This window comes from Salvia splendens, chromosome 1, assembly GCF_004379255.2.
Source record: "Salvia splendens isolate huo1 chromosome 1, SspV2, whole genome shotgun sequence".
Classification (NCBI taxonomy): domain Eukaryota; kingdom Viridiplantae; phylum Streptophyta; class Magnoliopsida; order Lamiales; family Lamiaceae; genus Salvia; species Salvia splendens.
The window spans coordinates 9,511,176-9,524,808 of NC_056032.1; the positions used below are offsets into that span (position 1 = coordinate 9,511,176).

The 13,633-nt window shown below is 35.3% G+C and overlaps 2 long non-coding RNA genes across 3 annotated transcripts; both read right to left on the reverse strand.

Annotated features, from left to right (window-relative positions):
- Nucleotides 1–86: 86 nt before the first annotated feature.
- Nucleotides 87–6,222, reverse strand: LOC121741397. The gene is made up of 3 exons (XR_006037851.1): nt 6,198–6,222; nt 663–779; nt 87–556 (listed from the first exon to the last, which is right to left on the reverse strand). It is a non-coding gene; the product is annotated as an uncharacterized LOC121741397 (long non-coding RNA).
- A 232-nt stretch (nt 6,223–6,454) lies between these two features.
- On the reverse strand, nt 6,455–10,935 carry LOC121741403. 2 transcript variants are annotated; one of them, XR_006037853.1, is made up of 3 exons: nt 10,607–10,935; nt 9,911–9,997; nt 6,455–6,508 (listed from the first exon to the last, which is right to left on the reverse strand). It is a non-coding gene; the product is annotated as an uncharacterized LOC121741403 (long non-coding RNA). The 2 variants fall into 2 exon arrangements; XR_006037854.1 differs by lacking the exon at nt 6,455–6,508 and adding an exon at nt 7,532–7,584.
- Between the last annotated feature and the right edge of the window lie 2,698 nt (nt 10,936–13,633).

A 13,633-nucleotide genomic window follows, 5' to 3' on the forward strand; every position in this document is an offset into this window, starting at 1 on the left:
TTTTACTAAAACTTTAAAACTCCCACTGATTATAAGCGTGTGTTACTTTTTCTTTATGACTAGGGAAACCTACAATACTACCAAAATAATCCCATATCCAAATTTGGAGCAACCTCATGCACTACACCATTTGGAGCAAAGTATTCTACAAAGGTTCCTACTTCTACAAGGAAACTGCATTTATACCATCTCTCTATCTTCAAGATGGCTTTTCCAAAAATACTTTCAAATACAAAAGAATTCTCTTAACATTCCACAAGAGAACTCACGCACAATAATGTTTGAATTCTACATAAGAAACAAGTAAAATGTCTACCACCAGAATCTAAGAAGAATTATGGTAACAAAAAGACAAGCGCTTTCAGTTAGAGACCCCAGAGAGGTGCATAAACACTGTCATCATGCCCGCGCTTGGCCTTACCATATCTGTTCACTTCATATGCACGTCGTTGATAACATGTGGTGGTGGTTGTGTATTATCAGAAACAAAGGCCTCGGATTTCTTCCGTTTCGTGCTGGCCTTGCTTTATGCTTGGCTTGCAGGACTCCTTGAAGGCTGCAGAGATAAGAAACACAAAAAATATCAGGAAGAAGAAAAACCTGGAAAAAGAATTCAACAGACCCTTTGGTGATACTAAAATCAATGAATAATTTCTACTTACCGTAGTCTCAGTTGCAGAAGGTGCCTTTCTCTTTGGTTTACTACTTCCTGTTTCCAGAAAGTGAAGCACCTCAACCTTTGACCGGAATCTGTGTTTCCCCGTTGGTTCGATGTAATACTTCAAAATTCAAGATCAACGTAAATGTAATTTCCATGTATAGATAGGCTAATTAAACACAAATAAGTACAACAATAAACTAATCATTGCATCATGCCGATTTCGCATAAGTCAATAAATACAAATGAAGAGTTTAAGAAGCATGTAATATATGTAGCCTTTATCTAGAGTTGTTTACTTAAGCAAACCTTGTCATCATAGTTAAGCTATTAAATTCAGTGCATTTTTTTTTCTAGCAGCACCAGCATGGCATACTGTTGCAAGATTATATTATTCGCGAAGTTATTTTATAGGCAGAAAAAACATATACAGTACATATATATTTTCTTGTCCCATAGCATGAAAATGCAAAATATAGAGAAAGAAAACAACACATGTTTGCGACTGATCGGATCCACCAAATGAACAAAACAACATAGCTTTACACAAAAATGCAAAATATATACCCAGCTTTGCACAAAGATGCAAAACATCTACCCAGCTTGCACAAAAATGCCTTTAAGAGAAAAAACAAATAACACATGTTTGTGACTGATCAGATCCACCAAATGAACAAAACAACATAGCTTTGCACATGGATGATTATAAATGCAGAATGGAAAAAACAATTCCCAAAGGAGGAGTGCTAGAAGATTCTACATAGTTAAACCATATATGAATATGAATCATTATTTTCTTACCATATATGAAGAGTCATTATTTGAGAAGAGGAAAACTAAAGGTGATCAGGGACTGTTTTTGGGAGTTATTCTAGAAATAAATTCATGCCTCTATTTTTCTGAAAATGATGAACTTATAATTCTTTCCTAGAGAAGGGCAATTTATAATTTTCTTCCATATCCCATTAGCTGCAAGAAAAGTTTTGGCATCTATTTGCAGCCAATTCATAACTCAAACTCCTTTCATGTCAAACAGTATCAGGCATTATATAAATAATATTCTATCATCTGGAAAAGTTCGTTAACCCCAAAACAAACCATTTCACACAACTTATATGCAAAGTATTCCAACAAGCTCACATCGAAATTAAGGATGGTATATTTGAAAACCACTCTTGAGTTCATAAGAGGGTATTATACAATCCTTCTATAGAATCAATCATCAGCGAACACCATGAGTTCTGTATAATATTTGTTCACCAAATAATTAGTGACAAGTCCAAAGAATGGATTTATAAGCCCATCACAAATATGAGAGTGCAATTTCGGAATCATCGAGAATCCATCGATAAGATAAATTGCTTACAAAAAAATATATGGTCAGCGTTTCATACTTTCATTATTATACTATTTCATCAAATCATAGTTTCATTGCCAATTTTTAACATAAAATTTAAGAAGTGGAGAATTATTAAACTTTTGAACAATGCATGCTATAAAAGCACCATATCGTGTCAAGGAGCCATTTTATTAAACAAGTTGGAAATGGAAGAAATAGACATAATTAAATAGGGCAAAGTGCCTTAAAAAGAAAAAAATCTCAAATAAGACAAGCTATAACTGACAAATGTGGGCATAATTGAACAGGGAAAAGTGCTTAGAAGACGCAACAATGAAGGAGTTGACACAACTAGAAGGCACTAAAAAAGTGCCTTAAAAGCAGAAGTCTCAAATAAGACACGAGCGATGACTGACTCATGTGGGTATAATTAAAGAGGGCTAAGTGGCTAGAAGGTTTCGTACCATTTCAATGCCACAAAGTCTTAGAAACGAATATGGATGGTTATGGTAATAAAACACCTACATGATAATATCTTATAACCGATCTATATCATGTGCTCAATCTTCAAACAGCCCACAATTAAAAAAGGCAAATCAACTTAATATGACACATGCTTGAACAAGTCTCGCGTCGGCCCAATTTATGAAGGTGAAATGGAATCGGCCAAGGCCTGGTTGGCTGAAACATGAAGAAGCGAAGAAGTAGAGGGAAAATTCATCATGGCTATTGTTGGTTTAATGCTAAAACGAATTAATGAAGTTGGAGATGAGTTCATGCTAGGTGTCTTGCCATATGAATTGGAGATAATGTCAAAAGTTATAGGGATAACCGGATAAGTATTGAAAATATGAGGTTATTGTTCAAAGATTAGTATTTATTATACTCCCTCCGTCCCTGAAAAGTATGAACTATTTCCTTTTTAGTCTGTCCTTGAAAAATATGAACTTTTTAATTTTGGAAACTCATTTCTCTCTAATGAGGTGAGACTCATTCTCCACTAACAATATTTTAAAAACTTTTTCTTTCTACCTCCCTCTTACTTTTCCAAGTATGCATTAAAACCCGTGCCGAACCAAATGCTCATACTCTTTGGGGACGGAGGGAGTATTATTCATTTGGTAAGTATAATTCTATGCAGATTAGGATTAGGAATAATCTTAAAATTATTAATTTATTACTCCCTCCGTCCCAGCCTAAGCGAGACGTTTCATTTTCGCACGTGTTTTGAAAAAATGATAATAAATAATTAAAATGGAGAGAAAAGTAAAGCAAGAGAGAGAATAATGTAGAAGAGAGTATCCTCTACATTATTCTCTATCACATGTTCACGACGAATCCACCCAACTATCACATGTTCATGACGAATCTGCCCAAATTCCATCCATCTTTCGAAGTGTGATTGTGTTATGCTTGTTGCAAGTCGCGGGTTGCCATGAAGGATCCCCTTTACAACAACTATCGCGGGCAGTGTAAACAACTAGGGGCACTTTGTTCGGAGAGTTATTGAAGATTAGAAATTATCTTATCATTATTTATTCATTACTCCCTCCATTCAGCGATAGTGGAGGCGTTTCTTCTCGGCACGCGATTTAAGAAAAATTGTGTTAAGTGAGTTAAGTAAAGGAATAATAAAGTAGAAAATGAAAAAGGTAGAAAGATGAAAAGAGAATAAAGTAAGAGAGAGAAAAGTAAGTGAGAAGAAATGTGTTAATACTGTTACTAAAAAGAAAAATGACTCCACTACTATGGAACGTACCAAAATGACTCTACTACTATAGAACGGATGGAGTAGTATTTACCTCATTAGGAGGGTTTGTTAGCTTTCATATTCGTTTTACCTATAAAAGGCGTGCAGGTTTGGAATTGAATAGGGAAGCTTTTGATTAATGAAAAGATCGATTTGTTCCATGACTTGTTAGCCGAATATTCCAAATAGGAATTCTTATAGCAAAGTGCTCATTTTCGATTTAGTGTATCGACTTATCGTATAGAATTTCACATCACACCTACGACAACCATTCCATTCTCCATCTCATGTTCACGGTCAAACCACTCAAATTTCATCCATCTTTCCAAGTGTGTTCTTCTTATGCATTTTGCAAGTTGTGGGATGTTATGAGGGATCCCCTTTAGAACAACTATCACAAGCCATGTAAACGAGGGGCAATTTGTACGGATAGTTATTGCCACTAGGATAACAAATATTTACTCCCTCCGTCCCGGAATAGGAGTCCTATTTAGCTATGACATGAGTTTTAAGAAATGTAAAGAAAAGTGGGTTGAATAAGTTAGTGGAATATGGGTCTGACTTATATATATTAGTTTTATATCAAAATGTGAGTGGAATAGGTTGATGGAATGTGGGGCATACTTACCATTTATGGTAAAAGTGAAATAAGACTCTTATTGTGTGACGGACCAAAATGACAAATATGACTCTTATGGTGGGACGGATTGAGTATTTATTGACTCATTAGGAGGATTTGTTAGGTTTCGTATTCCATTCTTTTGCCTGTAAAAGGCGTGTAGCTTTCGACTTGATTGGGGAAGCTATTGATTAATTAAAAAATCGATATTACATGAGTTGTTACTCATAAATGTTCCTAATTCGAATTCTTGTAGCAAAGTGCTCGTTTTCTATTTAATTACTTGATTATCGTATAGAATTTCATATCTATACCTAGCGTCATTCATTCTATTCTCCATCTCATGTTCACGACGAATTAACCCAAATTCCATCTGTCTTTCGAAAAGTGTGTCCGTGTTATGCATGTTGCAAGTCGTGGGGTGCCACGGCGGATCCTCTTTACAACAACTATTGCAAGCCATGTAAACAAGAAGGGGCAATTTGTTTGGAGAGGTGCCGCAAGTTAGTTGTGAGCTTCCAAGGGTCACGTCATGATATTTCTCCAGCCACTACATACTCATCTGCTTACCCTAAAGCTTCCTTCTAATTTTAGTTTTTCTAACTTTTAAATATGGGCTTAGCATTCTAACCGAGAGGCAAGAGCAACTTAGCAAGCAAATTAGCTTTCCAATAAAGTTGCCAATATAAGGTCAACCGTCAACTAAGTAAAACAATCCTAACCAGTAATCACAACATTTGGTTAGCTTCTTTAAAAATTAAAAGCGAATGTAGAGAATGATTATGCAAGCCAATCACAACATGACAGTTATAGCAACCATAGTGGGGAGAGATAAGAAACCAGAGTTTTTCTATCTCTGTTATCCTTGTTTAAATCAATAGCAACAATAGCAAACATAAGTATAGACACAAAGAAGAATTCCATTGCCGACAAGCTCAAAACTCATCCTTCTACCAACTACTTTCTCCTCAATGCTCAACTGAATCCTGAATCTAATTTAAATGTCTTCCTTCATTAAACAAAAATTACTCGATGCTAGAAAAAATACTTCAATTAATACAAATTACAGGACAAACTAGGAATTCTAGGTTAAGAACACATTACGAGACAAACTTTGGGATACAGGTTAGAAAAATGCCAGCAACCAAAGTGAGGATATGCACGTAGACACGAAGAAACATTGTTTGAAGCCAGAAATACTACAGTGGTTAAGCCATACCACGTGTCTGCTACATTACGAACCACCCGCAAAAATAATCAAGAAAATTAACAGTAGAAAATGACTACAGCATTTAAAAAATGTGATCACAGATTGATGATGGCTAGTTTATGTTATAGTAACAACTCCGATAAGTCATCCCAAATAGGAAACTACTCATAATTAAAATTGGCATCAAGATTTTACTTGAAATGACACATTTTCACTGTCTAAATTGGGGAAGAGTTTTCTTGGCGTGACATCAGATTAAACAGCCAGAAACTCCAACAAGTTTGGTATTAATCTAGTATTTTGTACTCTCAAGTTTAAACTCAACACATAAACAACCAGCAACTACAATAAGTTTGGTAATGTGTCCACAACCTAACTCCTAAAACCCCTAAAATCTGGTCCACTGTGTAAAAGGACTGCGACTAAATACTGGAAATAAAAATAAATAAAAAAACAAGAAATGCAATACAGTCAATTGTAAACCTCCTACAAATAAAACAATCCAAAGATAGGACCAACACCGCACAAGATAGCTCCTTTCTCGCACAAACCAACACAAACAATAAATTGATAACAAAAAAGAGAATCTTCAGACAAGGAGTAAATAAAAAGAAAACCTACTCGATCAGTCTGTCCAGCTGTGGCTCCAGAATTGCGCCTTCTCAACTCAAACGTCCAGTTCTCCGGAAGCCAGCTGGGCCTCTCCTCCAGATCCCTCCGCCGCGCAGCACGAGGCGCGGGCTCCGCACCGGGGATGAAATACGAGATGGGCTCCGGATTATACACCCTGTCCGGCATGAACCGCGGCAGAGGCTCGGGCAAGTTGGCGCTGGCGGGAGTCTGGTTCGGAGCCGGGTCGGTGGGGGCGGGTTCCGTGTTGGGAGGGAACTGAGGTTCAGACATCTAGGGATTGGAAAATCGTTTTGAGGGAGCTGCAATGGTGAAATATGTTTGAATCAAGAATGACCAATCCCAAACCCAAATAAATCCCTAATTTTTCAGTAGTAATGAGGATGCCGTATATGGAATTGGCTGCCAGAGTAACACTGACCATTTGACAGATTGCATACATTATTGAACTGCAAATTTCATTTAATGTACTTTTCCACTTTTTATTAAACTGCAAATTTTATTTAATGTACTTTCCATTTTTTTCATAATATTATCTATTTTTTATTTTACTCATTTCTATTTCAAAGATAAATTTAACAATTTCTATTTATTCTTATTTCTCTCTCTTTTCTCATTATTCTATTATCTTCTCATTTCTTACTATATTATTTTACTAATTAGCATAAAATTCGTCTAAGGTGGAAAAATGGCAATAAGAAATCAATAGTTTCAAAAAAATTAATTCAAATAAATTAAAACTTTGGTCCAGAAATTTCTGGTGCAATTTAATTTCATGAAATACAGCAAATACATATCATGCATCCACTAGATTCCAAATTTACAGTTCACTCTATATTATTTTACAAATTACTCATAAAATTAGTTAAAAATTAAGAATGTTTCAATGTAATAAATTAAACTAATTGTGGAAATTCTCATAGTTCACAAGCTTTGTCGGGGGGGAGTAAGTAACTAAACTATGTCAACCTTTGAGCTATTGAGGTTCAGCAAGAAATAATCGAGATGCAACTCTAGAGTTTTGAACTCCACAATTCTTGAGTTAATATAATCTCAAATCTCAGACAACCTAGTATTTTACACTCCTCCCCTAATACATTTAGTTATTTAACGGTTGTGTTTGATTCAAGTCTTTCCAATCATGATTGTGATAGGCCTTGAAACAATTTCCCTAAGCAAGTGACTCAAGTTTACCAAGTTTATATATGGGTAACAGGTGTACCTGTTTTCTTTGTGACGCTCGTCCACAGGTTTCTAAACTGGAACTTAAATCACTGAAATATGAAAAATACTCTCATCTGCAAGAAGGGTAAGGTGTTCTTCTCCTACCTTGAACACACAATCTGCTCATGTCACTAATGTTTATTCCAGGCGGTATCTGATCATGGAAATGTGAAGGAATTTCTGACCATACTGATTGAAAAATTGTAAATGTTCATACACATTTTCTAAGAGACATATTTAAGCTTTCAAGGATAATAGGAGAATCCCTGAAATACAGTAGTCTATAATCAAGCTCCTACAATTAGGCTATCTGAACGACAACAATGAAGTCAATCTGAGCTGAAAAATCTAAGCCTGATTGAGTTAAGGAGGGAACTTTTTAGGGAAATCTAAACTTGATTAAGTTGGTCTTGAGATAACACACATCGACTAGATTTGGCTCAACTGACTCTAAGTTGGAGCTGCATTAGCTCCCGTGCTCAAAGCTGGGGATAAAGAGGCCAGTCACAGAATATAAGAAAATTTAGTCACTACACACACAACATAGAATTTAGACCAAAGGGAAAGAAAATTTAACCTTATTCTAATTAGAGTAAAGTCCAAAATTGTTGCTCTATATTTTCCCAAAAAAACTTTTTGGTTATATACATTAAGTGTGTTAGCTTTTGGTTCAAATCAGCCTTATTAGTGAGTTAATTATTATTCTAATTAGCTGATTTAAGTTCTCCCTCCGTCCCACCGAAGATGACCCACTCTCCTTTTTAGTTTGTCCCATTCAAGATGACCCATTACTAAAAGTAGAAACCCCTTTTATCTCTACTTTATTCCCTCTCTCTTACTTTACTCTTCTCCACCTAACACACAAAATAAAATTGCATAAAATCCCATGCCGCCCAAGGAAGGGGTCATCTTCCTTGGGACGGAGGGATTTTTTTTAATAAATTAATTATTTTATTATCTTTCTAATTAGAATGATAATTAACTCACTAATATAGTCAAACCGCAGTTGACGGTTAATTTTTTTACAGATATGTTAATTATGGATCAAAACATATTATTTGGGACCAGAAGGTAACTAACTTAATGCGTATGATCAACAAGTATTTTCAGGAAAATGTAGGATCAAAACATATTATTTGGACATTAGTCTTCTAATTATAACCTTAAATATGTCATTTATGTATTGCCACCACCTATAGTGGAGAAAAAGGCCATTTTCCTAATAGCTAGCACATAAGGAAAATGGAAGGTAGGGCACCTTTTCATTTTCAAGGTCTATTTTTTCACTTCTTAGCGAGATATGAACTACATGTTCGCTATGAAGATGCCCTGGCTCCAATACAAGAGGCTGGCCAGATTTTGGTAGTTCCTCTCTTGTTTTGAGGCTGATATTCCTTGGAAAAATAATGCCCAGACCTCTCAGTGGTAGAATTAGAGGGCTTTGGAAAGATGGCAGGGTTTAAAACTCAAATTTAGACAAGTGACAACCAAGTTTGAACATATGAACTCTTTCGTTTATTTTTACTCCCCAAGGTTACAACAATAAACTACATGTTTTTAGTACAGCACCTGCACTCTACATATTTTTCTTAGGTAACTTCTCTAAGTAATGGGAAAGAGGATGAGTTAACTTTGCTGACATGAGATGGCTAAGAACAGCAAAGAAGAGGTGGAGTGGCAGTTGATAAATCTGACAGGATGATATGTGAATATTAGTTGAAATTCATGGCTCTTCATGGTCCAGCGTTAATCGTATAAAATCCTTGGGAGGATAGAGCAAGTAGAATGTGCACTACAGCACTTAAACAAATCTCAAATGGATCATCATAGATGGTAGCTAGAGCAGGCAGCTGTCATGAGCATTTCGCCTCTTCCCGGGAAGAGGATGAAATAAGCTCTTGCAGTTATGATATACACCATTACCCTCATTGTTGAGAATAGAGCATAGAAATATGTAATTAAGTACCCAACCGTCCTTAGGGCTATCTTACAAAAGTGTTACGATAAACCCTTTCAAAAAAGGAAAAGAATCTTTAGGAAATTCATTTCTCATTAATTGTGTTCAGATGTTTTCTGCTGTAGTTGTTCCAATTTCTATTTGAAAACAAGTGGATGGTGATATACATATACACTGAATACACCAAATGCACATTAGGAAAGAGTACAAGGTGATTAAAGTTTAACACTGATATAGGAGTAGATTGAAACATTTGAAAATAGCAATAAGGAAACTGCTACATTGCTTAAATAATACTAGTAGATATAATACACATTTTCAACTCAATGGTTATGCAACACACGTGACAGGAACTAGAATCCACCATCGGAAGCAGATATATATGACGATTATATATAACCTCAAAAGCAAATATGTATGTGTAATACATATAATCTCGAAGACATGGTATATATATATAAAGCCATTATAACTTCTTAACACTGCTAACCCATGCATGTGGATTAGAGGAAGCTACAATTACCGTTTCTTCCACACCTTCTTCCCTTTTTGAGATCTGTTGTTGCTTCTGAGACTCCGCCGGATTTGTATCCATGTCACTTACCAATTGCTGTCTCCATTCAAATTGGGATGTAATAATCAGTATCAACAACAGACAGACAAGCAGTATTGGTCTTGACATGATTCAGTAGACCTACTGTCAAACCTAAAGAAATGCCAAAACACACACACACACACACACGAGACAAGCAAGCAAGCACATAATTTAGAATCCATAGTCATAGTTTTTAAACCAATAACATGATAACAAATGATACATGCATACAGAGTTCATGAAGTGCCTAAATTAAATACACTACATCTGAGGGAATAATTTGATGAAAATCAACACCCAACATCAATCAGAGCAATTTTTTCCATTTCCAATGTAATGAACTTCTTCCTTCCCTATTCAACTTAAACACTTAAAACGTTCAAAAGAAAGATATAGATAAGAATAAAACCCGATTCTGCTTAATATTCGAGCTCGATAACTAAACACAAGGGGGAGAGGAGAGAAAGAGAAGGGTTTCAAAAATTGTTTTTTTTTTATTTATTTCCAAAGTGGCAAAGTCGGACCAAATTAGCCGAATTGAAACTTATATTCAAAGCACTAATCTTCATCACAAAGTCCAAATGGAGAAAACAAATAGAAGTCGAAGAGGAAACAAAAACTTACAGATGAAAACTCAAAATTGTAACGAATAGCATCTGAATAAAAGGGTTTGTGTAGTTATTGAAGGGTTTGGTTGTTTGAGAGGAGCTGGGTTTCACCAAATCTTGTAGTAGTATATTTGATTGAAGGAAAATGGTGTTAAATGATTGTTTCAGCGTTAAGGTGAAACAGGGAGCCAAAGCAAACTGATAGCGAAAGCGAATGAAGGTGAAATGGTGAATGGACTACTTGGGCATGGTTGAAGAGTTCGTTGAAGCCAGTAATGTTAGCAATCTGCAGATTTGCGAAATATGGCTTAGCCTGAATCTCTGGAGATCAAGATTGATAGCACGTTTACATCCGAATTACGTACTCCTACATTTTTTAAGTCCAATTTTTTTTAATAAATAAATTAGTTGAATAACTCTCATTTTAGTTGAATAAAGTAGAAATATGATATCATCTTAATGTACACTTCATTTTCTTTTGTGTTAATATTTTATACTATTGACATAGATATGTATTAAGTTATTCTTTTTTTAAAAAAGACACAGATATGTATTATGTTATTCTTTTTTTAAAAAAAGGTAAATTATCTGTAAAGTCATTGAATTTTTAAAAAAGTTTGATTTTTTCCATGAACTTTAAATGTTGCATGAAAAGTCATGAACTTTACCGGACTGTGTAAATTTCTCATCCGACCCGACCCGATTGATTTTCGACACAAACTTTTTCTATGTGGCGCGCCGGAGGCGTGACTTGACAAATAACAAATTTAGGGTTTAATTCGAATTGTGGAATTAATGTTACTTTTATGCTGAATTCGATTTGTATGTTTATGTCTATTTGTCTGCTGATTCGATTTATATATTTTCATTTGTACTACTTGTAGGTTTGTGATAAGTCCTTTATAATGCCCTTTAAAAAATTAGTAGTATATATATACCCAAAATTATTATCTTTTTCATAAAATACCCTAAGTTTTATCGTGCTTCATGTTTGATTTGGTAACAAAAATGAACATAGCCGTAGTTGCCTTATGAGTACTTTTCAAATGAGTGGGGCCGACTCAGTGCCCATGAGGTTGCTCATGTTTGAAGTGAGTGGGGCCCAACCGATTCATAGCCCTCAGATTCATAATACTCACTCCAAAATTTACAAAGAAGTCAATTGAATTCCACTACCATCAACCAGTATAAGAAGCCTGCTTCGTTTTTCTAGTGTTTCGGCTCATCGGGGCTAGGCCTAGCTAGGACGCGTTGAACATAATTATAACAAAATAAATTTAAAATATGTAACTACTAAAACAATGCCATTTCATTGCTAAATGAATATTCTTTTATTGTTTTTTTTTTAATTTCAAATTTAACTTTTTGCAACAAAATATTTTTATGTTTTGAATTTGTTTTGTTAAAACACAATAATATTTGTCGTGCTACGTAGGATTTAATCTCTAGAATTCAAAATTCGAGACATCAGTGTGTGAATGTTCACATATGGAGTATATCATTTAATCAAGGTGAAAATGTGAGAATTTTGATGAAGGGAACAATTTTATTAATTTACGTTAGAGCTCATTTATCAATCCCCAATATTTAGCTCACTCACCGTGCGTCATAAGATTATAACCAAAATGTAGACATTCCTACATTATGTTTGTAAAATGGTGAACTACCCAATGGCGTATCCAGGATTTTTGATACGGAGATATGAAAAGTTTCAAATATTAGCTAATCCTTTTAGTTCTATTTGTTTTGTTTTCACAATTGTTCTATTCTTTTAAATATTCTCCCTATTTTTTTTATAAACTGATCGATGTAAAAAGGATTGTTTATTATTCACTGTTATATTTTGTATACAGGGATAACCCCATTATATACTAGGAGCAATACACATGAATGGTAAACCTACATTACCTTATTTCCTATTCTAACTAAGGTAGAATATCAATCATGTATAAACCTTCTAATATTGGGTGATTTCTTTCCAACACTCCCCCTCAAGTTAAGTAACGGAGTTTCCGATACTTAACTTGCTCAATACTTCTCGGAATGACTTCGAGTTCACAGCTTTAGTTAAGATGTCAGCCAACTGGTCTTCAGACTTGACATAAGGAAATTCTACAATCTTAGCTTCAATGTTCTCCTTTATGAAGTGTCGATCCACCTCAATATGCTTCGTTCGATCGTGTTGAACTGGATTCTTAGAAATACTGATAGCAGCCTTATTATCACAAAACAATCTACAAGGTTGCCTCGGGTTCATATCAAGTTCCCTCATAAGTTTCCTTAGCCATATGATCTCAGTTAAGCCACTCTTTATTCCTCTGAATTCTGCCTCTGCACTCGACAAAGCCACCACACTTTGCTTCTTGCTTCTCCATGTGACAAGGTTTCCTCCTACAAAAGTGAAATATCCAGCAGTCGATTTTCGATCATTCGGATTTCCGGCCAGTCGGCATCAGTGAACCCATGTATCTCCAAATGTCCATGTTTTTCAAATAACAAACCATGGTCAGTCGTTCCTTTTAAATACCGCACTATCCTCAAGACGGCTTCCCAATGTTCCTCTTGCGGTGAGTGCATAAATTGACTAACTACTCCCACAGCATATGCTATATCAGGTATAGTGTGGGAGAGGTAAATCAATTTTCCTACTAATCTCTGGTATTTACCCATTTCTGCCAACCTCACTCCCTCTTTCATCTGTAGCCCATGATTCTGCATCAGTGGAGTATCTGCAGGTTTGCAGTCTACCATTCCTGTTTCAGCAAGTAGATCCAGTATATATTTCCTTTGGTTAACAAAGATCCCCTTCTTTGATCTCAGCACTTCAATTCCCAGGAAGTATTTGAGCAGTCCTAAGTCCTTCATATCAAATTCTTTAAAAAGATGCTTTCTTAGCTCACCAATTTCTTCCTCGTCATCCCCGGTAATAATCATGTCGTCCACATATATGATTAGGCATGTGATCTTTCCATTCTTCTTCTTCATAAACAAAGTGTGATCGGAGTTACTCTGTTTGTACTCATTCTTCTTCATAACTTCTGTG